The sequence below is a fragment of the Thunnus thynnus genome, chromosome 19 (assembly GCF_963924715.1).
Source record: "Thunnus thynnus chromosome 19, fThuThy2.1, whole genome shotgun sequence".
Lineage (NCBI taxonomy): Eukaryota > Metazoa > Chordata > Actinopteri > Scombriformes > Scombridae > Thunnus > Thunnus thynnus.
In genome coordinates, this window is record NC_089535.1 from 25801868 (window position 1) to 25825440 (window position 23573).

General features: G+C 40.3%; 1 protein-coding gene across 9 annotated transcripts in view; it reads right to left on the reverse strand.

The window, feature by feature from the left end:
* The window catches only part of LOC137170309 (transcription factor 4-like), a 238616-nt gene that overhangs the window by 45224 nt on the left and 169819 nt on the right, over positions 1-23573 (reverse strand). The window contains exon 1 of one of the 9 annotated variants that reach the window (XM_067573573.1): positions 2345-2601. The exons of the other annotated variants lie outside the window; for them this stretch is intronic. The gene's annotated coding sequence lies outside the window, so the exon portion shown is untranslated. Of the gene's footprint in view, positions 1-2344; positions 2602-23573 lie in introns of those variants that run through there. 9 annotated transcript variants of the gene reach the window in all.

Below are 23573 nucleotides of genomic sequence, written 5' to 3' on the forward strand. Positions count from 1 at the left end.
TTCCATGATCTCACATCAACATCAGCCCTTCTTTCACCTGATTGGACGAACACAATACTTCCTGAGCTGTCGTTGGCCTCCGCTTCTGATCTACAGGCTGGAAAAATACTTCAGCTGTTCTGGAAACTTTGTCCAAATTCAACTAAAATCACTTTGTGAATAATAGAAAGACAGGTTGATTCAACACAGTCTGCAATTCTTTATAGTTATTAATGTCAAAAATATGTTTCTTTATAAATATTTTAGGCTTATTAACTCATTAATACTTTTAAAGCTAGGTTATGCATGAATTGATATCTTTATTATTTTACATTTTGTAACATTTTTTAACTTTTTAAAAATCATTTTCAAAATAAACTTTTTATTTGTACTGTAAATAAAAATTAGCAGATAAAAAAAAGCATTTTGAATAATAATAATAATAATATAGTATAAAAATATTTAGGTTTTTGGTAAAAAAAAAAAAAAAAGCTTGTAAATTATTATTAATTTTTAAACTAAATTATGAGAATAAATAAGTATTATTTTATTTGTTTTTTTATTTTCAAAAAAATACATTTTTATGCTCTTTAAAATAAGATTAAAAGCTTTTAAAACAGACTTTTGATTAAATGTTTAGCCTTAAACTTTATACTACAATTTTTTAATTTTGTAAAAACTTTCAGGTTTGTCAATGCAAACCTCAACACTCCAGTCGTAGCCATGGCGATCACTTCTATAGCATCTACAGCGCCCACCACTTTAGCTGCAACGACTAGAGCATAGTTCCTAACATAAACATCAGCCGCAACACGTTTTCTGTCAGTCGTCCTCTCGCTCAGACTAGTTTGACGGCTAAAAAAAAAAGGAACAAAGCGGTGATTCTTGTGAGCGACTCCTCTCAGAGGGGGAGCGGCAGCAGCGGCGCAGCAGTCATGCAGCAAACATGCAGTAAAACGTGAGTCTGCAAGCAGAACCAGCAGCTTGTCATCACTCAAAACAGGTGACGTTCTTCCTCACTAACACAGCGGCTGCATGAGAACACAATGCCTGTGTTTGGTCATGCCTTTGACTGGGGGTCCCCACAGCATGCCTGTGTGTGTGTGTGTGTGTGTGTGTGTGTGTGTAAGTGCGTGTGTGTGTGTGTGTGTGCATAGCGTGCGAACACTCAGCCATGACGCAAACCCTGGAACAGCTGTTGAAAGCTCTCTTCTCTACGTCTCCCCCACTGACTCACATTAAAATGAATAACACCGCTCCATAGCTACACCTAATCTACCTCTATCCCCCAAAAAAGACATGGGTTGCTTTGTTAACTTTAGAGTATTTGCATATGAATGGAACACAGATGTGGTAAAAAATCTCATGATAAAACACAGACAGAAGAAATAAAAGAAAAAGATGAAAAAACAATCACTTGGGGGCATTATAAAAAACATCATCTCACTTCCCACACTCCCTGAGAGAAATTATTAAAAACAGAAAACGGCTTAAAACAGTTTCTGTCAAACAGAAACCTGCTGACAATTTTCCAAATCACCAAAAAGGCTCAATGCTGTGCTGCCGCTTTCTGCTTTTACTTCAGAGAGGGAAAACTGGCACTGATTCCCTTTAACTAGTTGTGTTACCGTCCTGCACTCTTAAAGGTACAAGGTCTTAAGAACAAACAGCAACATGACGGTCTATGCTAGTTTCTGCAGCCAGGTGTGCACAGGTGTGAAAATGGATGGAGGCAGAAGAGGTAGAAGATGTTCTATAAAGACTGCATTGATTTGTACATTAACATGTTGTCTTCTCTTGATGAGTTTCCTTTAGTGAGGCCGCTCGCGATGTAATTTGGAACATAAAAGAAGTGGTCCTCCGCAAGGAAACAAGGGATAAAGTGAGGATGATGCTTACAACCAATAGAAAAAGCTTTCAACATTCTGATAAAAAGCACGGACTCTACACCTTTAGATGGTGTTTTCAGGAATCAAGGGAATAAAACATCCACAAGCTCTTCTTACTTCACCTCTAATCCAACAACATCAAACCCAAACTACATCTTCTGACCTCTTATTACACCCAACATCACAGGTGTGACTACAAGAATATTTCAAATGTTAAAAAAAATGTTCTGAAAGGTTTTTGCAGAATCATCCAAGGTTGCTTTGCTGCTTTGTTATTTTAACTTCAATGTTTTTCCAACAGTTTCAAGCATCCCTTGTTTTGTTGCATTATCATTAGGAGGTTATGCAATGTAGACTAATTATATGCACTGATGATTAAGTCTACACTCATCTGCACTGTAATGATAATGCTACTGACATAAATGAAAGCAGGCCTGATATTCAGTGTGATGGATTACACAACTCTTATTACTCACTTATTACAACAAGTAAGTTTCAAGAGGTTTCAACCGATAGCTGACTCGAATGGTAGGAAAAAACATATCCACAAATCTTCAACTGTACGGCATGCGTTCAAAAATATTCCGCACAAACAAGTATACGTAACTCGCGGTTAAGGAGCTAAATTTGCAGACACATATTTGTTGCACAGAGTAATTGTTCAGCTGCTCCTGTAAAGTAAAAGTTATGTTCCAGAGCGTGTCGACTGTGTTTACTTCCTGAAAACGACTGGTCGCGGAAAGACGCCAACACAGCGATAAACGGCACAACAATCAGGAACGCCTGAGGAGCAGGGAACACTGGGAACTGTGGGAATGAAAGGCTGAGGTCAGGAAACACCCACCCACCACCCACACACACTTACACACGCACACACACGCACACACACACACACACACACACACATGCACACACACACACACACACACACACACACAAAAAAACTTGACACTTATGGGGCTAAGATAAATTAATCAGCTGGGAGAGGTTGGTACCTTCCCAAAATGCACCTTGCACAAGTTTAGGGATCCAAATCTTTCAGTCTCAACAGATACATGCATGCAGGCACATACGCACACACACACACACACACACACACACTAACACACACACAGTGTCTGTAGATGTCATTAGAGCTAAACTAAAATCCCCTCAAACTTCCTCCTCCTCCTCCTCCTCTTCCCCTCCCCTCTGAGAACCAACTTTGTGCTCTGATCATAAAACCACATTTATTGACCCAAAGCCTGTACAAGAATATACACACATACATACACACACACACTACACACACACACACACACTAAAACACAGATACTTGTGTTGTTCCTGTTGAAAATATTTGGATTTATGTCTCATGTCCTGCAGACATATTTTCCCATCGAATGTGTTGTTAGACTGGTGACGAAAGGCTGTGATTTGTGTGTGTACGCACGTGTGTGCATGTGTGTGTGTGTGTGTTACAGACAGACAGGAACAGGTGCAGAGTGTGTTCAAGTCTGAAGAATGTTAGAGAGACACAATAACAGCCTCACTTCCTACACACACACACACACACACACACACACACACACACACACAGCAGTATCAGTATTCCCACAGTTAGCGAGCCGACCTCGAGCCAATCAGAGAAACCCTTGACAGTGTTGTCACTTCACTGACAAATGGCAAACCACAAACCAGAGAAAAATAATTGGAGCCACGATAGAAACCAGTCGAAACACTGATGGAAACAACAACTGTATCTCTGATCAATAACCTTCATATGTGGCTAATTTCCATAACATGTCTCATCCAGATATTCCCACCAAAAGTTTGTTTAATCCCATATGTCAAATAGTTCCTCTGAGAATGTAATCTTTTGATTAAAATATCAGCATTTTTACAACAATAGAAGTACAATAAAAAAAAGTGTAGTGATATAAAGTACAAACCAGCCAAATTAGATCACTTAACCACAATAGAGTCATAATAAACTCCCTGGAAACCAGTTTCACCAGTTCTCAATGTCTTGACAGAAAAACAACCGAAACAAGTGGAACCGCTTCTGCAAAATAGTTCACACAGTAGAAACAAGTGGGACCAGTGGTGTCAAAATATGATCTGAAACCCCCCCAAACCAGTTCTACCACAGTGGAAACTGGTTGTGTGATGGGAGTCTCATCGAAACCAGTTGAACTAATTCCCTGTGTAATGAGAGAACCATCTCTTTATTATATGCAGAGATGGTTGCACAGTTCAAATGGAAACCAGTTGGAAAAATGATGATGTGTGACACAGTGGAAACCACTCAAAGCAAATCAATAGTTATTGTATCACAGTTGAGAGCTAATAGAAACCAGTGGAATCAGTTCCTTACTATCTTGGAGTAACAACAACAACAAACAGAACAGTAAGAGCCCTTATAGAGACCAAACAAACACTTCTCTGTGCAGTGATAGAAGTCCAGTATAAACAGGTGGAACCAGTTGTATAAAATATTTTTTGCATACCAAACTGGCTCTTAGTACCAAACATGTGACCAAACTTAACAGAAACCAATGGAACCAGTTGTAAAATTATGATCTGTACCATCCAGAACACTAGACACACTAGAAAAACCAGTAGAACAAGTTCTGTACAGTTATGGTAACCAGTAGAGTCAGTCCCCTGCATTGAACCATAGTAGAAACCATCTGAACCCTTTGATAGAACCCCTAACAGAAACCAGTGGAGTCCTTTGAGGAAGATGATCATCTGCAGCCCAGTAGAAACTCTAATAGAACCCAGTAGAAGCTCTGTCGTGACGTTTGATGAATTCAGGGAATCTTCACAGAGCACAAAACATCACAGATTTCATCAAAGCGTCGCCCTTGGCAACAACAGGAGAGAATAAAGACACATTCCACTGAAAACTGATTCCTCACGGAGCTAACAGCACACACACACACACACAAAATTATTTCACAGCAACCAGCTGTTTAGCTCGCTGATCTGAACCACAGGTAGAACCACAGAAGAAACCAGTCTGACCAGTTACAGAACATTATGAGTACCAGAATAGAAACAGCAGCTGAACTTTAATTGGAGAAAGAAAATTGTGAATGAATGATTTTTTTTTTTTTTGGAGCAATGATTCGATCTTCAACCGCATTGCACAATCAATGTGGTATTAAAAGAATAAGAGAGAAAAGAAATCAAAAAAAAAAAAAAGAAGACAAACAAACTTTCTTTTCTTCGCAGTGTTTGAGAGAAGTTGTTGACAGAGATGGGAATGCTGCTGGGCCCTGGAGGGTTTTGTTAGAAAGAGGATGGAAAAGCAATAAACGGAACAAAATGAAATGCTAAAAGTTGGACGCAGATAAAAAGACAGTAAACGGAAACAAAAGGGAGAAAAATGGGAAAAGAGTAAAGAAAGAAAAAGAAGGAGGCTTTTTGTCTTTGTTTGGTGTTTGATGCTTCTTCTCCTCGTTATTGTCTCCAAATGTGCGGAGCATCTGCTCAACTTCTCTGTCTCTCCTCCTCCTTCAGCTCCTCCGCTTTGGTAGAAACGAGGAGGGGAGAAAGAGGAGAAGAGGGAGCTCCTCCTGCTCTTCCTCCTCAGTACTGTTTGATATGCCCCGTGGTTAAAACGAGCCTAAAATCACCTTTTCTTTTACGCCCGTAGCTCGATCCTCACACTATTATTCTTCCATAAAGTACGTTGTTCAAAAGTGGCAACACATGCTAAAGTGTTACAAAACAATAGATTACAAAATGATGACATTACTGGATAAATCTGTGGAGATGTGATGATGAGATGGCATCTGTCATCGATGCAAAATTAAAAAATGACAAACATTTGTCGTTCAAATTCCTCAAAATGACTAACGGTACATCTTCCAGGAAACTCTAGCGTCCTTGTCAGTTATGAAAAGGCAGAAGAAGTGTGATGTTGTTGTAGCATGACAAAACCTTTCGGTGGGGGGGCTGAGATCAGCCATGCGTTAACAAAAAGTGTTGTTTCAAGTACTGGTGCAACCATGTGTCCCAGAAAATACGTTTATATACTACTAATTTGTTTTTTCGGTTAGGTTTCGGAGGAAGTGTAGTGGCTGCCAGGATTGTGTTCACATTGTTTTTTTCAGTGTGTAGTGTGTATACAGAGTGCAGGACTTCACATCCTGAGTTCTGCTCTTGGTTAGATATAGACAACAGTGAATTAACCGTTTCTGTTTCGACCTCCATAGACTTATCATCTAGCACTAACCTTTACCAAGTACTGTGAGCCAATACATAACCATACAAACATCCATTTGTCGTCGACATACATATATATTCATTAAAAACATCCCCTAATTATGTCGCAGTAGTAATAGTATGTGAATATCATTTCTAGAAGGCATGGTTGACGAGAATTACGAGACAGGGTTTTTACAAAATGTAGAGAGATATCACTGCAGCTGTCATTTCATCTTTTGTTGCTATGACTACCAGGTAAACTGTAGAAATTTGGTTACTCATTACTCTACCATCAATGTGTGCTTGCATGTATTTGATTGGCCAACGTAGCATCTTTCCAGATGACACTGCATTGTGTTAAAGGCAAAAAAGTTGAGCCAGGTTTATGATGTATGTTCGGGTTTTTTTTGTAGGAGCCATCTGGTTTTCAACCCCCTCTGTGACAATGCAGTCATTTGTATCACAGTTTTTAGTTAAACTGTTGACTGATTGTTGTTCGGTTGATATGGGAGTCAGATTAGAAAATGCTAGTATGAATAGCTCTGGAGGACAGTGAACAACAATGTTTTGTAATGTTTAGTTGTTGGAAGACTTGTTAGCGACGGTGCTTAGCAACAAACTACCCGCAGCCTTCAACAGGACACACCTACATCTGGCTGTTAGGCTCCTAATGTCTTCTTCACACTTCAGCTTCCAGGTCAAACGCAATAAAATCCTGCTGCCCCTTTACATGCCACGCACAAGGATTTGGAAACCAAAGGAAGACCCAAGTGCCTGCTGAAATATCATCACACACACACACATATAATTCCTCATTATTCTGTCTTCACCGCATCTCAAATCTCCAACACTTGCAGGTTAAAAAGGTTCTGTTAGTGTTGTCGTTAATATGACTCCAAAAATACATTTCCACGGGCAGACAAATAAGAATACTGCCCAATAAAAGACTTTAAAATGTTCCTGTCATGTTTTTTCTTCTCTCACTCTCTCTGCCTCCCTCTCTCTCTCTCTCTCTCTCTCTCTCACACACACACAGTTTACCATGCTTCATCCAAAGCAGATGTGCTGGAATGTGAACACTCAAAGGAGCAGTCACGAAACCTCTTGACAGACACACACACACACACACAAATACATGCGCACACGCACACACACACACACATGGCTGCACCTGTGCCTGTCCAATTTTTTTCTCTCTTTGTTTTGCTCTCTCCCTCCCTCCTCCTCCTCCTCCTCCTCCTCCTCTCTGTCCTCTGCCTCTCTCATTTCTAACTGGCTGGTTTCACTTTCATCTCGTCTTTTATTCACCCTCACACAAACATTTTAACACCGCAGGAAGCAAAAATAACGGAAATGTCTACAACTCAAAACCTATTATACAGTAATTCTAATCAATGAAATCATTTTTCATGTCAAACATTCTGCGGTTAGCTTCTCGGATGGGAGGATTTTCTGCTTTTCTCAGTTACAGTGTAATAGCAGAACACAGAAATCATTACCGCGCTCCATCTATTCATTTACCGCATCTCTCTCTACCTGTCTCATTCCTCTCCACCTGTAGACGCGCTCGTTTCATCTCCATTTAGGGCTCATGCCGCTCCGCGCTCTGAGCCAGTCCGGAGGCAGACGTGGGAAAGCGAATCAAACGCGCCGCAGACGGATCAAACATATTTTTGGGGGGTTTCTGTTTTTTAGATGTATTTTTATAGCGGAGATCTGAGCCGCGGCCTCGGAATCCTCTGAAGGTTAATTATGTTCCTGATTCAAAACACATGGGGGGAAAAACTGTGTGTGTGTGTGTGTGTGCCTGTGTGTGTGTGTGTGTGTGTGTGTGTGTTTGTGAGAAAGCGGAAGGAAATCCCACCCACCACCTCCGAGCCGAGCCCTTTATTCTACCAACCTGCAATTGCACTAATGTGAACCAGATGTACACACACACACACACACACACACATACATACATAGAGTTTTGAGCATGGCTGCCTAATTGACTCCATATGATGCAGTACAGAGAGAGAAAGATTAGGAAAGACAAAGGGAGAGAGACAAATAAAGGGGCTGAGTATGGAAAGAAAGAGAGGATGAGGGAGAGGAAAAAATGAAAAAAGACTGAAGGAGTTACAAAATAAAATAAATTATAGACTGAGAAATAAAGAGAAAGAATTAAAAAAACAGCCAGCAAAGGATACAGGTACCTAAAAAAAAAAAGAAAATAATTCAAGAAAAATAAAAAAAATACAGAAAAATGAAAAATAAGAAAAACCGAAAAAGAAAAAAAGGTGAGAAAAAAGAAAAAGTTTTTATTTTATGCAAACAAAGAAATAAAGAAATAAAAAGTAGGAAACAAATAACAGACAGAGTGAGAGAAACAGGGTGATAGAATGAAAGATAGACAGATGATAAAAAAGATACACAGTGTAAAGACAGAAAACACACACACACACACATGCGTGCACACACACACGCACACACACACACACACGCACACACACACACATCTGCAAAAATACTTGTGTGTAATTGAAAACATGCAGAGCCATCACACACACAGAGTGAGTTTCATGGACCGAAACACATTCTTCAACTCACTTGTAACTGAGCGCGCACACACACGTACACACACACACACGTACACACACACACACATACACGCACACACGCTCCCTGTGGAGCTCGGGCTTCCTGTGGCTTGATTAGAGCCCCCTATGCGAAGACAAGTGGACTCAGCGTGTGTGTGTGTGTGTGTGTGTGTGTGCGTCTTAGCCATTCTGCACCTGTGACTGAAGGGGGGTCGAGTTACTTAGACAGAAAACACTGGGGGGGCGGACAAAGAGAGAGAGAAAGAGAAAGAGAGAGAGAGAGAGGTGTGACACATGAGTGAATGTGAGCCGCGGTTGAATTTTTTCCTGCGTTTAAAAAAAAAAAAAAAAAAAGCTGTGTGTGTGTGTGACTGGAGGATGAAGAGTGTGTAAGTGAGAGCAGGAAAAGGATAAATTGGCCTGAGTGTAGAAGAATACTTCAAGGAGGGAAAAAGGCGACTCATGACGTACACACACACACACACGCACACACCTTCATGACGCTTTTCCTTTCATAGATCAAATGAAGTTTCCATTAATTGTAATGAAGGATGTCTTTTGTCTCCTCAGGCAGCAGACTGTTTATCTATTATTTACTGGTCTTCTCCATCAGCGGTAACCTAGTTAGTCGCTCCTCTTTTCTTCACTTCAGTCACAAACCTGCTGCACTGCTGCTGAGATTTTCATTGATCTTTATACTCCAGTCGTTGACCCCGGTGAGTCGAACCGCTTCAACATCACGGCCGACGGCGAGGATGTTTATGTGTTTTTTGGTGGTACAGAGGAGGGTTTCCAGGAAAATATGGTGAGACACAGCACAGTGTTACCTTCAAATGACTCGTTTTATAGAGACAGTAACAAAATAGAAATATAATCAAATGTCCTGTTCTCAGTCTCACTTCAAGATGCAGTCATTAAATTAATAAAAAAAAGTCATTTTATTTCTAAAGAATTATAAATAAGTAAATAAACAGAAAAGGAGAATCAGTCAAACCACAACCAACAAAGTACCAAACCAGTAAAACGCAAAACAAACAAACAAGCAAACAAAGAACAAAACAGATGAAGACATCAAAATGAGTCTGCAGAAAATCAGTCACGTTCTTGCTTATGTAAAAGAAGAAAGAAAGAAAGAAAGAAAGAAAGAAAGAAAGAAAGAAAGTCAAGATGAACAAATGAAGAATAGATTTTAAAGGAAATAAAAAAGGAAAATAAGGGGAAAAAAGCATCATAACAGGTGAAACAGAAAAAAAAATGCTAAAAAATGATTAGAATAAAATCCAGAAAGTGATAATCTCAAGAAGTCACATCTGCTCAAATGAAAGACAGAAAGTAATGAAATTGCAAAATTCAAGTATCAGATCAGTGAAACAGATCAGTTGAAAGTAAAGTAAAGAGAGTGAGCAGAGAGAGAGAGAGAGGAGCGGGAGCAGAAGGTCCGGTTGTGTGGCGTGTTTACACTGCAGCCTGTAAATGAATTCAAGATGGCGTCTGGTCTCGCCAAGAGCCACAACATCAAAGAGTCAGACAGCCAGTGAAGTCACAGCGCTTTAATTGACCACTAATGACACTGTATTAACTCTGAGACTGAGTATGTGTGTATGTGTGTGTGTGTGTGTGTGTTTTCTGTGGCCTTACTATATGTATTTTGGACTGGACTGACTGTGTATTAACATGGAAGTGTATGTATACTCTATACAGCATGTGTGTATATTCAACTAACTGTATCAGCTGGTCATATATCTGAACAGAAAATAACAGCAGTTATCAATAATAATATCACCAGCTTGGCTTATTCTTATCTCTTTTTCCTGACATCTCCATCCATCCATCCCACACAGAACCTCCCTGCATACACTCTCACTGACTCTGATGTGCAGCCACCCGGTTAGCCCCGCCCCCTCCATCGAATTCAACACACCCTCACAAAAAAAGTAACAACCAAACACTGGAGCAGCTCATGAGGTCGAACGAACAGGACAGTGTGTTTTTTTTTCACCCTTTCATCCATTTCATTTTCTCTCTCACACTTCTGTTTCATTCATTTAACCCTCCTGGTGTCCTCGGGTCAATTTTGAAACGGTTTCAAAACAGTATCCTTATTTTAACTATAGTTGAGATCAGAGGAGAATATGTTGATGGATTAAGGCAGACTGGTATATGTAAACGTTTAGTCAGGATACTGTTTTAAAATCATTTCAGTTTTTTTGATGACAGCACATAATGACACCTGTTGTCCTCCCGGGTCAAAACTGACCCGAGGACAAACATTATATTTTGACACAAATTTTCTTCCGTACATGTCACCATCAAATCCTTAATTACTTGGTTTATCACTCATAGGCTAATATTTCAAGAACATAGTTACCAATAAAACATTTTTACCTCAATTTGGAGCAGATCCTCTCCCTGGATTAGCCTGATTATGGGACTGAATCGCTATTTTGTTTAACTTAATTCATCCAGCCTGACATCCTGTTAGCCTTTTTTTTTTTTTTGTCGTGAGTAAGTTTTCTGTTCTATTCATCCGCTGCATCCATCCCATTCACGCTCGTCACTATTTTTACGTCGCTGTTTTTCATCAGTGTAGCTATGATGATGATGATGATGATGTTCTACCTTCTTGTGGGTGGTGATTCAGAGGTACACATGTACGTTGTTCTTTTACAGATGCAAACACTACTGTTGTGTGGTTCTACAGCTGACCGCGATGACGCAGAATGATGATTAAGCGTCTGAAATCTCAATTTGCTGCTCACTATTGAGTAAAACTATTGAGTGTATGTTATAGTGAGCATGAGTGAATGAGAGAGTGAACTCAGCAGAACAATCTGTGTCATTATGAGCTGAATTCTAGAGCTGCTGTCACATTCCAGACTGTCACATCCTTCCAGAACTTAAAGAAAGATGATGAAACATTGATGTGAATTCTATCAAATATAACTGACTCTTCTCTGAGCTTTCTGAGCATGGTTAAGGTTTGTTAGGTTTAGACACAATAAGCACTTTGGCTTAGGTTAGGAATAGACGGTGTTAATGGTGTTAGAGGAAGATGAAGTGTGAAAAGCTGTCTACAGTATCGATGTCAGACACTTCAGCTGAAGCAAGAATAATCATTACTCTCACACTTGCCAGGTGACAGAGACGGAGACGAGAAAGACGGAAAGAATTAAAACAAAAGAACAAATAACAAAGAAGAAAGAAAGGATGAACATCCAGAGTTTACAGATTATTTCTTTTACAGACACAGAAAGCGATCGTCTAAAAACATATCTATAAATCAATACTGTCCTGATCAATACTGCAGCTCATCTGTGTGTTCTGTTTCAAATGTTTCACTGAGACTGATGATCTGTGTCTTCAAAATGCATCAACTAAACCACTCTGTATGTGTGTGTGTGTGTGTGTGTGTGTAATATCATGGCCTTTCACATCTCCTTTCCCAGGAAATTGAGTACGGTCTTCTCATCTCTCTCTCTCTCTCTCACACACACACACACACACACACAGACACACACACGTGCACGCACACACACAGGATGATTTCAGTGATGGGGGAATATGGAGGCTCATAGCGAACATAATGTGGCTTTATAATGTCCCCCCTGACACAGGAAATAGCCAGAGGTCTGGGACTCAGTGATGGTGTGTGTGTGTGTGTGTGTGTGTGTTTGAGAGGAGAAATACCCATCAGAGGAAGGAAATAACGAATCACACTGCGGCTGTTCAGAGCACCGAGGGCTCCATAACCATGCGCACACACACACACACACACACACACACACACACACACACACACAGAGACCAGTGTATTCTCATCACCATTAATCACATATTTTCAATTTTTCTCCAAAAAAACATGACAGATCTTTCTTTCATAAATGTTCCACCACGCAATTGATTTGAATGAAATCTTTTTTTTTTTGGACCTACAGTAGGCCAAAATAATAATCCAGAAACCATATTGAACATTAGTGGTGCAAATTCTCAAACTAATTTGCAGTTACTCAAAATACCAAAACCAGTTGTTGCAATATCTCATCAGGGTTTCACTCACTTTAATATAAAATCCACTCTGGTCTGAGATGAATGAAAAGACTTCATTACTTTCACATTAACATCAGGCTCAACACACACACACACACACACACTGATGTACAAGCATTTAACACAACTACACACACTACAAATATAGTCTGAATTCCTTCTTCACTGGTTTAAAACAGAAATGTCCCAGTTAAGCCATTAAGACGAATAAAACATGACAACAGAGAGTTCAACATTTTAGGAAAAATGGATCAATCAAATTATTTTTTGTTATGACATTGCTATTATTATTATTATTGTTATTAATAATAATAATAATAGCTTCATAACCTCTTTTTATTTTGCAGAAAAAAATATCTTTATTCTGAATCTATTGTGTGTAAATGTTTGTATACGTGTGTATGCAGACTACTACATCTGTGTGTGTGTGTGTGTGTGTGTGTGTCTGCATGCTTTCCCCATGTGTGCAAGCGAATAACGAGGCGGTTTTTGCACGTCTATCTGCACACGTGAAAACGTGTGTGTGTGCATGCATGTGTGCGTGCGTGCATGCGTGTGTATGTGCGTGCATGCGTGTGTGTGTGTGTGTGCGTGTGTGCGTGCGTGCGTGTGTATGTGCGTGCGTGCGTGCGTGCGTGCATGCGTGTGTGTGCGTGCGTGCGTGTGATTGCATGCAGGTTTTCAGGCCGGAGAACAAAAACATTACTCCACAGGTGACGGCTCTTTACGAGTCTCCTCCACACTCATTTTATTAGCCTCCCATTTTCCTTTCAACCACCGGGACTTTTTTTTTTTTTTTTTTTTCTGGAAAAGTCACCACACAGACGTTTGTTTTTTTTTTTTTTCTTTCTTTTTTACCAATTTCCTTTGATTTAATTACTGCCACATGCTGCCGGCTGCCAGCGATCGTTAGCGAGAGAACTGCTTGGACCAACGCAGAGTCCTGACAGGTCTTATAGGGAAGACACAGAACACGCACGGAAATAAACTAGAAATACTGCCTTGTGGTTATGCCTCCGCCAACCAGTCAAGCTACAGTTTACGTCCATTCGTCTGTCCAGACTCATATAATATTTGTAGTGAAGACTTTGAAGGGATTTAATAAAAGGTATTAAGTTTATTTTCCTTGTATGTGTTCACTATATAAAGCTCATATCATAAAGCTGATTCTGATAGAACACTAAGTTGTAGCCATGACAGCAGATGATGCTTCACACACATCTTCATCTATCTATATACAATCACCACAGTTTCAAGGTGAGCACCAAGATTAGTGACACCAATTCAGTATCTGACCAAATGTGAAATATGGTCACAATCTCCCCTTCTGTTCCTGAGTTATGGTGTTGAATAATGGCCAAAAAAGATGTCACAGTGAAGCTGACCTTTGACCTTTTGGATTTAAAATATCAAATACTTCATCATTTTATCCTATTAGATATTTGTGTGAAACTTTGTCATAATTAGTGTATGAATTCTTGAGTTATGGTCAAAAACCTGTTTTGTGAGGCCACAGTGACCTTGAACTTTGACCTTTGACCACCAAATTCTAATCAATTCATCTTTGAGTCCAAGTGGACACTTGTGCCAAATTCGAAGAAACTCCCTCAAGGCGTTCCTGAGATATTGCTTTCACGAGAGAGGATGGACCCAAAAACACACTGCCTCTGGCCACGGCATAAAAACATACTTACACACACACACACACACACACACACACACACACATATATATATTGATGGATTCACAAACCAGAATGTGTGTGTGTGTGTGTGTGAGAGAGAGAGAGAGGGAGAGAGTGGACTTTCTTGTGGACCTCAGTTGATTCCCAAAGGAGAAATGTGTATTTTTTCCTCCTGTCACTTTCTTTAAGAGGTCAGAGGTCAAAGGTCAACCACCTGCAGCTGATAAAGATTCAGTGTCTTTTGCGAGAGCACCGCAGCAGGCCAGATGCTGAGTGAATCAGGACTTTGAACTCTCACCCTTTGCTGCTTTATGTGTGTTTGTATTTATCCATTTTTGTTATGTTTGTAACAGTAGTTTGTCTCTATAAACGTGTCTGGTTGTTGTGTAAAAAGTGGATTGTTCTTCATGAACAGGCTCCTGGGAGCGATTGAGAAAAAGAAAGAAAGAAAGAAAGAAAGAAGGAAAGAAGGAAAGAAGGAAGCCATCGTCTTTGTTGCAGGGGCAAACAGGAAGGCAGACAAGTGGAAGAGAGATGAAAAAAACAAAAACAACAACAACACACAGCTCAGAGGTAAAGAGTTGGTGTTGAGCCAGTTGGCTGTCTGACAGCTCATTAAGTGCTTTTATAAATAATCAATTGATGAAGTAATTAACAACAATCTCTAAGTTTCAGAGAGACACACAGAGAGAACATTTCCATGGGACTTTTCTGTGGGGGGGGGGGAGGGGGTAATACATAAACTGTCCATCACTGATTCACACACACACACACACACACACACACACACACACACACACACACACACACACACACACACACACACTCTGTTTGCTGTATTTATGAAACAACTACAGAACATGTTGTTGAGCAGAAGGTTGCTGGTTTGATCCCCTGAGCTGCAGGATGAATCTGAGTGGAGAAAGTGAATCACTTGCCCCCAAGACTGCATTTACAGTATATAGTGCCTTCACTAACACACACACACACACACACACACACACTGATGACAGCATCTACCGTGCGAGCTACTGGCCAAACCATCAAGAGCATGTGGAGTTCACAGTCTTGCTCAAGAACCCAGTGATTAATGGAGACCTCTGCTTCCTCCTGAGCTACAGCCTCCTCAACCTGAACCCTGCAGCATGTTGCTCTGAACACAACCCCGCACATGATCAATACACAACACTTATCAATAAAAGTGTCCGACTGTTGTTATTGCCTGTAAAAAATCATTCAGGTTCATCACCATGATGCAGGCTACAAGCAGTCCTGCCAACAATGACGTCTGGACAACTGACCTTTGACCCCTGATCTGGATTCTTCTTGTCTTCTATAATTACAACGTAGAGAAGCCAGACAGAGAGTGAATCAGCACATGGAGTGGATTTTAGAAATAGTGAATTATAGACCATCTATTTTAAACAGTGGTTGACATCATTTATGGCCTGTGACCCCTTCAAATGAAGCAACGTCTACAGTCACTCTTTATGAGTTGTACCAGCAGAGCTTTTTCCTTTTATTAGACTTCATTATTAGACGCACTGTTAGAGGCCTAAAGAGGTGAAAATATCCAAAACTTTGTGAGAAAAAAAAAGCACAAATGAAGAGAGAAGCTAGAGACGGTAACAGAAAGGTTGTTTTGAAATCATCTTGTGACCCCTCGGATTTATCTCGGGACCCCTCGGGGGGGATCTAACCCTCAGGTTGAGAACCACTGCACTAAGAGACAGAGAGGGGATTGATTTCAAAAGAGCCCTTTATCACATGACTACAAAGGTGAATAAATTCAAAGAGCATCACCTGATAGTGATCATCATGTGAAAAAAAGACGTAGAAGACGGAAAAAACAAATAAAAAAAAGAGAAGAAGAGACGAACTTTAAGAGACAAAGAGAGAGAGCTGTATTTTGATTGGTTGTTTGCTGCCACCATGACAAACAGACTCATCACACACACACACACACACACACACACACACACACACACACATATACAAATGTGTTTTCTCAGCTGGCATGGTGGCAGCCGGCCCGACAGCCAATCAAAACGCCCGTTGCAGGGCACGCAGCCAATGAGACCTCTGCTCTCTGCGGCAGCCAAGCTGTCAGGGTGAGAACAAGAGTGTAGGAGGCAGCGAGTGTGTGTGTGTGTGTGTGTGTGTGTGACTAGAGACACACGCGTTTATACCTCTGAATCAGGCTGTCAGTCACTTTCCAGTTTCTAGTTAGTTCAAGTGAGTTCACTGAATATTTATGGCTTCAGTAGATTTTTCTTAAAGCTTTTGACAAAAAAATAAGAAAAAAGATGTTTTCAAAATATAACTTATTGTCGTCTCTTCTCTCTCTGCTTTTTATAATATGGTTTTATTCCTTTAATCACTTCATTTTTGTATTTTTTCAGGTTTTTATTTCACCTGTGATGAATGATCTGAACAGCAGCTGCGTTTATCGGTCGCGTTTGCAGACAGTTTCTGTGTCTTATTTTATTCTTATGTTTTATTTTCATGCGGTTCTTCTCTTTGATCTTTTGTAACTTGGCGCTGGTCCACGCTGAACCTGTTCTCCCATATAAATCTTCATAAATAAATAATCTCTGTGTAAATAAATTAAAACTGATGACAGATACATGAAGGTTAGGAGTCGAACACGTGGGCGTCACCTTGGATACACACGGGACGTCCGACATGCTGAGCTGCTGTAAACAAGCTGCAGGAAAACTGAACACAAAAAATGTTTTATAAGTTTATATTTTTAAAAGAAATTGATTGTTTAGAGATGAAAAGTTATGTATAATATTATAATGTGTGTGGCTGTGATGTGATGTGATGTGTGTGTCTTCATCTTCATCACCTCCTCTAAGATGGCTGCCATGCTATTTTAATCAGATTGTGTATCCCAACTCAGAAAGTTGTTAGTGCTCAAACACGACCGACGTCACCAGAGCAATGGGTCGCAGGGACCCCGTTGCCGAGGCAACGCGCCGGCAGGCACCTAAACCGAGCCAAAAGCTAAGATGGCTGCCGTGGCATGTTAATTATTGAAGAGGGTGCAGACGGAGAGTCGGGAGCAGCGAGCGCGGCTGCTCGCCGGGATGCTGGGTCACAGTGATCCCGTTGCTACGGTGATACAAGCTGGCGACGGGCACACGGGTGTCATTCACCCGTGTAACATGGCAACCGGAGCATCCAGCACCACGCACCAAACCCTAAACCGAACCCAAAACACTAAGATGGCTGCCGCGGGAAGTGAGTGACGAGCGGAAAGTCACACGTTCACATGCTGATGAAGGATTCACTCATAGTACAGACAGAAATAAAGAAGATAGAAGCAAACTGTGAGGAAAACTTTCAATCAACAGAGAAGTTCAGTCAGTAGAATGAAGCTTTTGCAAATTTCATGCTAAAAACAATAGAAAACCTATTTTTTATTTGTTAAATTGTTACTATTGTTATTATTGTTTCTTTTGCAGCTGCACATTAAATCAGTTGAAGCTTCAGTCATGTCACACATTATGATATAACTACTGTAAATATGAACTGACCTGTTCAAGACATACAGAACAGAAGGTAGTGACAGTATCATCATGTACATTTAGTGTGTTACATCGATAGAAATCTCTAGAATGACAACTAATGAATTAATCACCAACTATTTTGATAATTGATGAATCATTTTGAGTCTGTTTTTTAAGCGAAAAAAAGTAAAAATGCTCTTATTCCAGCTGTTCAAATGTGAATATTTTCTAGTTTATAAGTCTTCTTTAGGTTGTGGACTGTTGGTCGAGACAAAACAAGACATTTGAAGACGTCGTCTTGGGCTCTGGGAAACATTTTACACCATTTTCTGACATTTTATAGACGAATCAACCAATCAACTAATTGAGAAAATAGTTGAGGGATTAACTGATAATGAAAATAATTGATAGTTGCAGCCCTAAACGTACACCTACAGTTGTGATTTATAATATTGACCGATGGTAACATACATGAGGCTGACTGACAGTGTTTTTATGAATGATTTTAGCTTAATTATCCTGTTTTTTTTTAAAAATGTAAATGTATGATTTGGGTCCTGCTTTACTCTGTACGTACTTACTTTCTCATGTACATTTACATTAAACAGTCAGCCTCTCAGCCTTTTCAAACGACTGAGCTTCAACTTCTCATGTTGACTTTAAGGGTCAGAACCATTTTCAGTGTTAATCGTTCACATAAAAACACGTCCAGCTCAGAGTCAGAACACGCTTTAAATTCTGTGTAAATACACCTGTTTTTTTTTTTCTTCGTTATTATTTTACAGTAAAAGCAGGACGCAGCGACAGCTAAAGAGAGAGAGAGAGCACTAAAGCCATAAACACACAGACATAACACACTTAATCCTTCATCTTCCGTCATTTTTGGCTCGCAGGGATTTTAACCCTTGACCTCTTCGTGTTGAGAGAGGGTGCGCAGCCATTAGACCATCCGGCCGCTGCGTTACATCACCAGATCTCTTCATAGCGAGCTCACGGAGAATCATTTCAAAGGTATTTTATGTTGGGTATGATGGTGTTGACAGACCTGAAAGTTGGAATAAAGCTGAGGACTGATGAGCAGGTGGCAGCTATGTTAACCTGCTGACCTACACTGACTGGAGCATATCATGAGGACCAGGAAGAGGAAACAAGAAAAGTTGTGTCCTACAATATGTACTGTCAAATGGGTTTACAGTTAAAAGAAAGTTATTTTTAAATAAATTTTCAGGAAAGGATTAAGTTGAGATAGCTGCATCTGAGGGGCTTGAAACTCACCAAATCTGGACAAATTAAGCGTGATAAACTAACTCTGACAGAAAGTTTGTGTTAAATCAATCACAGAAGATAAGTCTTTCTTCCCACATTGAAATTTGTTTTGCATGTCACACTCCAGCGATAACCCACAAAACTTACAACTAACTTTAAAATCTAATTACAAACACCAGAAAAAAAAAAAAAATGGAAATGACTCACCATGCGAGATGTAATTAAAAATGCAAAGCGAGACCTCAGTCAGTGGAGGGGAGAACGTTTCCTAAAGTTGTTTATATCATCTGATCTAACATTTCTGCATCTTTTTCCTGCAAAGCTTCATCATAATCCAACCACTTTACTTCTGTTTGATTGCAGTTCAGTTTCAAAAAAAAAAAAAAGAAACGAAATTCTAGCTGATGTTCGAAAATATTTGGGAGAAAAGACCCAACAATAAATCAGTAAATAGAAGCCAGAGGATGCGGAGCGCTTGATGCTCTAATTTCTCCTGAGATGTTACAGCTTTAGAAGGCCGTTCCAAGAGCCTGACAGCTTAAATCAAGCGCACCTTAACTGGTTCAAACGGAGCGGACGGTTCCTCTGAACATCTGATTCTGATTCCGTTCAGCCTGGTGATCCATAAAAATGTTAATAAGGATTAGAGTATCGGCCTCCTGTGTGGACTGACTCACTGAGCTCTGGTCCTGTTTCCACTGGGCTTGAAAACTTCTGCTTTGCCTCCACAGTTGTTTTACTTTCTTTCTGGCTGTTGCTAAAAAATATCAAAATGTAAAGTTTGTCCTGCGGGTGGTGCTGGAGGGAAGGTCCAGACGTCAATAAAATCTTGAGGGTTTATCCTCTGGGGAGCAGGAATGTCTCGATCTTCTACACACATTTAAAAATCAGCCAAAAGTGGGGCACAGGAGTGGGAGGAGCAAGTGGCGCTATGCTAGGCTAGCTCATTAGCATCCCTAGCTGATTTTCTAACACTATGGAGAGTGATAGGAAGAGCAGAACTTTACTTCCTGTAGTTGCGGGCCATGGTCAGACTACCCCAAAGTCTTCCTTATGACATCATCAAACAGGGCGGGGTCAGTTTTGCGATTTCCTGACCAGGGCAGGCCACGAACTCCAGTTCTAACCCCCCCAAAATGATACTGAGAGTTTTTATCTGCACTGCTGACAACACTGTTAACTGAATTCTCAAACTTAACAACATTCTTTGTGCTGAAATACACTTAAAAACATTTCAGTGCATTCCTTAACTTTCTATAGCAGTTAGTGAGTTACCTGAGACTGCTACTCCTCAAAAACCACCACAGAAGAAGTGGTTTTCAGCAGCAGTGTGGAGACGCAGCCGGTAAGAGCCTCTAATAGCCAACATATGGAAGCTCGCTGGTTGCCAGCAACACAATCAGGACTGCATTATTTGGCCCACACTGGAATAATAAAGGAGCCAGATCAAAGAGCTGATTACTCCAGAACTCCGGAGCTGCAGGATTCTTTTCTGTTTGTTCTTTCTTTATGTCGTCCTTTATTTCTCTTTGTTGTCTTTGACTCATTCTTCTCTCTTTCTTTAATTCTTTCTTTGTTTCTCTCTTTCTCTCTCTCCCTCTCTCTCTCTCTTTCTCTCTCTCTACGACCAGGTATAACCCCTTTTGGAAAACGAGGTCCATATGGAAGCTTGGTTACATCTATCACCATGGCTATTGATGGATGTGTGTGTGTGTGTGTGTGAGAGAGAGAGAGAGAAAGCAGTGATGCTGTTGGCTGGAGTCGCATTTGAGTACAAACAGCAGCATAAAACAAATCTAAATGGATGGAGAGTGAAAACAGACAGCGCCATGTCCACCAGATGTTCCATCACATGTACAACCTTTTTCTTTCCATAGATGGATGTTTTTATTTAGCATTAATATGTTGTTTTGTTTTGGTTTTTTGAAAGAAAAGTTTTAAAAAGCTTGATCTTTTTGTTCAGAGGATGCAGAGCTGTGCGTTTACTCAGTGACAGCAGGGGATGTGGAGCTGAAAACAGTGTTATTGTGTGTGTGTGTGTGTGTGTGTGTGTGTGTGTGTGTGTGTGTGTGTGCGTGTGTGTGTGTGTGTGTGTCTGTGACCTATTTGCATGCAGCCTGGCAGAGCCAGCGCGGGACAAAATGGGCATCGAACCAACCGTCCTCTCAGTGTGGCACCCTGACGGTCACTACAATGCCCCAGTGTGTGTGTGTGTGTGTGTGTGTGTGTGTGTGTGTGTGTGTGTGTGATGGCCTGCTCACACTGAGCAAGGCACTAACACTGCAGGGATCGGGGTGCAAATATCCATATTTAAAAAAACAACACAATGTCTTAAACAGTTCATTTGTAACTATTTTGCAACAGTGGACGACATATTCATACAATCTCACTGAAAGCACTTGCAGAATATTCTCCAACAGTTCAACATCTGCAGATATCTGAGTTTAATTTAATAATTTTAAGGATCTTTTTAAAGAGAAGCCAAATTGAGAGGTTTTAAAATACATACTTGTTCTGTAACGCTCAGCTCCATTAAGGCTACATGTGCTTTAAGACAAAGAGGAAGGTAAAAATCATGTAAGCATCCTTTTATAGTCCAGGCTTTCATACATAAGAAGCAGGATTTGCAAAGAAAAGTTCACTTCCATGAGCGCTGACATTCTTAAAAACATCCATCTACACCACGACTCTAGAAATGTCGGCTATCAGTAAATCTCCACTGACTGAACTGTCAACGCCACGTCAGTGGGTTGTTAAGTTGGATTCCTTCTGTAAACATGATCGTACCTGAAGGCATCATTTGAGGGACAAACGCTGTACAACACAGCGAGGCCGTTCAGCTGCGCTGCATTGTGTTACAGTTTTGTTGTCTTGTTGTTTAAAGTGTGACAGCTGTCCAGTGTTTATCAGCCAGTCCATGCAGCCTCCCTAACAGCTCACCACAGCATGACTGACCCACTAAAACACACACACACACACACACACACACACACACACACACACACACACATACACTTGCTTAACAAAACCGACAACCACCCCCATTTTCCACTTTGATAATGAAGACTGGGTGGGTTTTATGTGTGTGTGTGTGTGTGTGTGTGTGTGTGTGTGCGTAGAGGGGCTCTATACTGTGAACAAGTGTGTCAGCCATGGTTTAGAGTGGTGTTTTATACACACACGTACACACACAGATTTGCTTTATTCTCTTGCCAAAAATGTTAACTTACTTAAGCTTGCCTTTCTGCACTGAAGCTTGTGCTTAGTACATATATGAGAATAGGCTTTAACACACACACACATACACACACACACATGGAAAACAGCAAATCAGCCATTGAAAATCACCAGTGTTCCCAGCTAACAGTAACCGGAGTGAAGGTCTGAGCAGCAGCAGCCACACAGCAGAGATAGCTCCTGATCACAGAGGAACCATGGAGGATAGACCATCACAGCACAAAGAAACAAGAAGCAAAGTGATAATGCACTACAGACAGTGTTTTACTACAGTACAGGACATAAAATCCCAGCTGGGGTTTTGTTATGTTTCATGAAATTGAAGCTGAGTGACAAAAACTCATAACAAAGACCTGAATAAATCCTGTGCTATAAGCATATTGTTACTTCCTCCAGTATTAAAGGTATAATGAGCAGGACTTTAGCTTACATGAATGGCTTTCAAGATAAGAAGTCTATTTCTATCTGATGTTGAAGTATAGCATGTTAGCTTACTAGCTAACATAGTACAGTAGCTAAAGTAGCAACAACAGTAGCCTAATCACACAATAGCAATATCCTCTCAGTAGCTGTGGGCACTTCTGTTGTTGATAGCCTTCCTAATGTTGTAGTAGTATTCACTAACACTACAATACCCATGAGCCTCCGTTCAGCCTTTGCCATACAATGGCTTGTATCATATTAAGAACATTTCGTTGCTGTAATCAGGACCAAAACGCTCCATATTAACTGCTAAAGCGATCAAAAGTTGATCCAAAATCACATTCTAAAAAGCTAATGTCACAGTAAGTATTACTGTTTGATTTACTGTGTTCATTCAGTCCCATGCCAAAATGGCAACCAGTATGATTCCAGTGCTGTGAGCAAATTCAGCACAGCTGGTGTGAATTTGCTAACATCAGTGTTTTAAAGATGTGTCTTTTGGATAATTTAATGACATTATTATGATGTTCTATGATGTGACGTTCCTCGCAATTGTTTCACAATATTCCACTGAATTACATATGACGTGCCAAGAAACGTAGCATAAAGTGCCAAGGCAGGAGAGAAGAATGGGAGCGAGTAGATATGGATGTAAATGCAAATTGTTCAAAAAAAAATATCTCAATCTCTAAATGTTTGTCAGACCTCAAGGATACACACAAATTCATTGCTGCTGTTTCAAACTCATCTTTTTCTT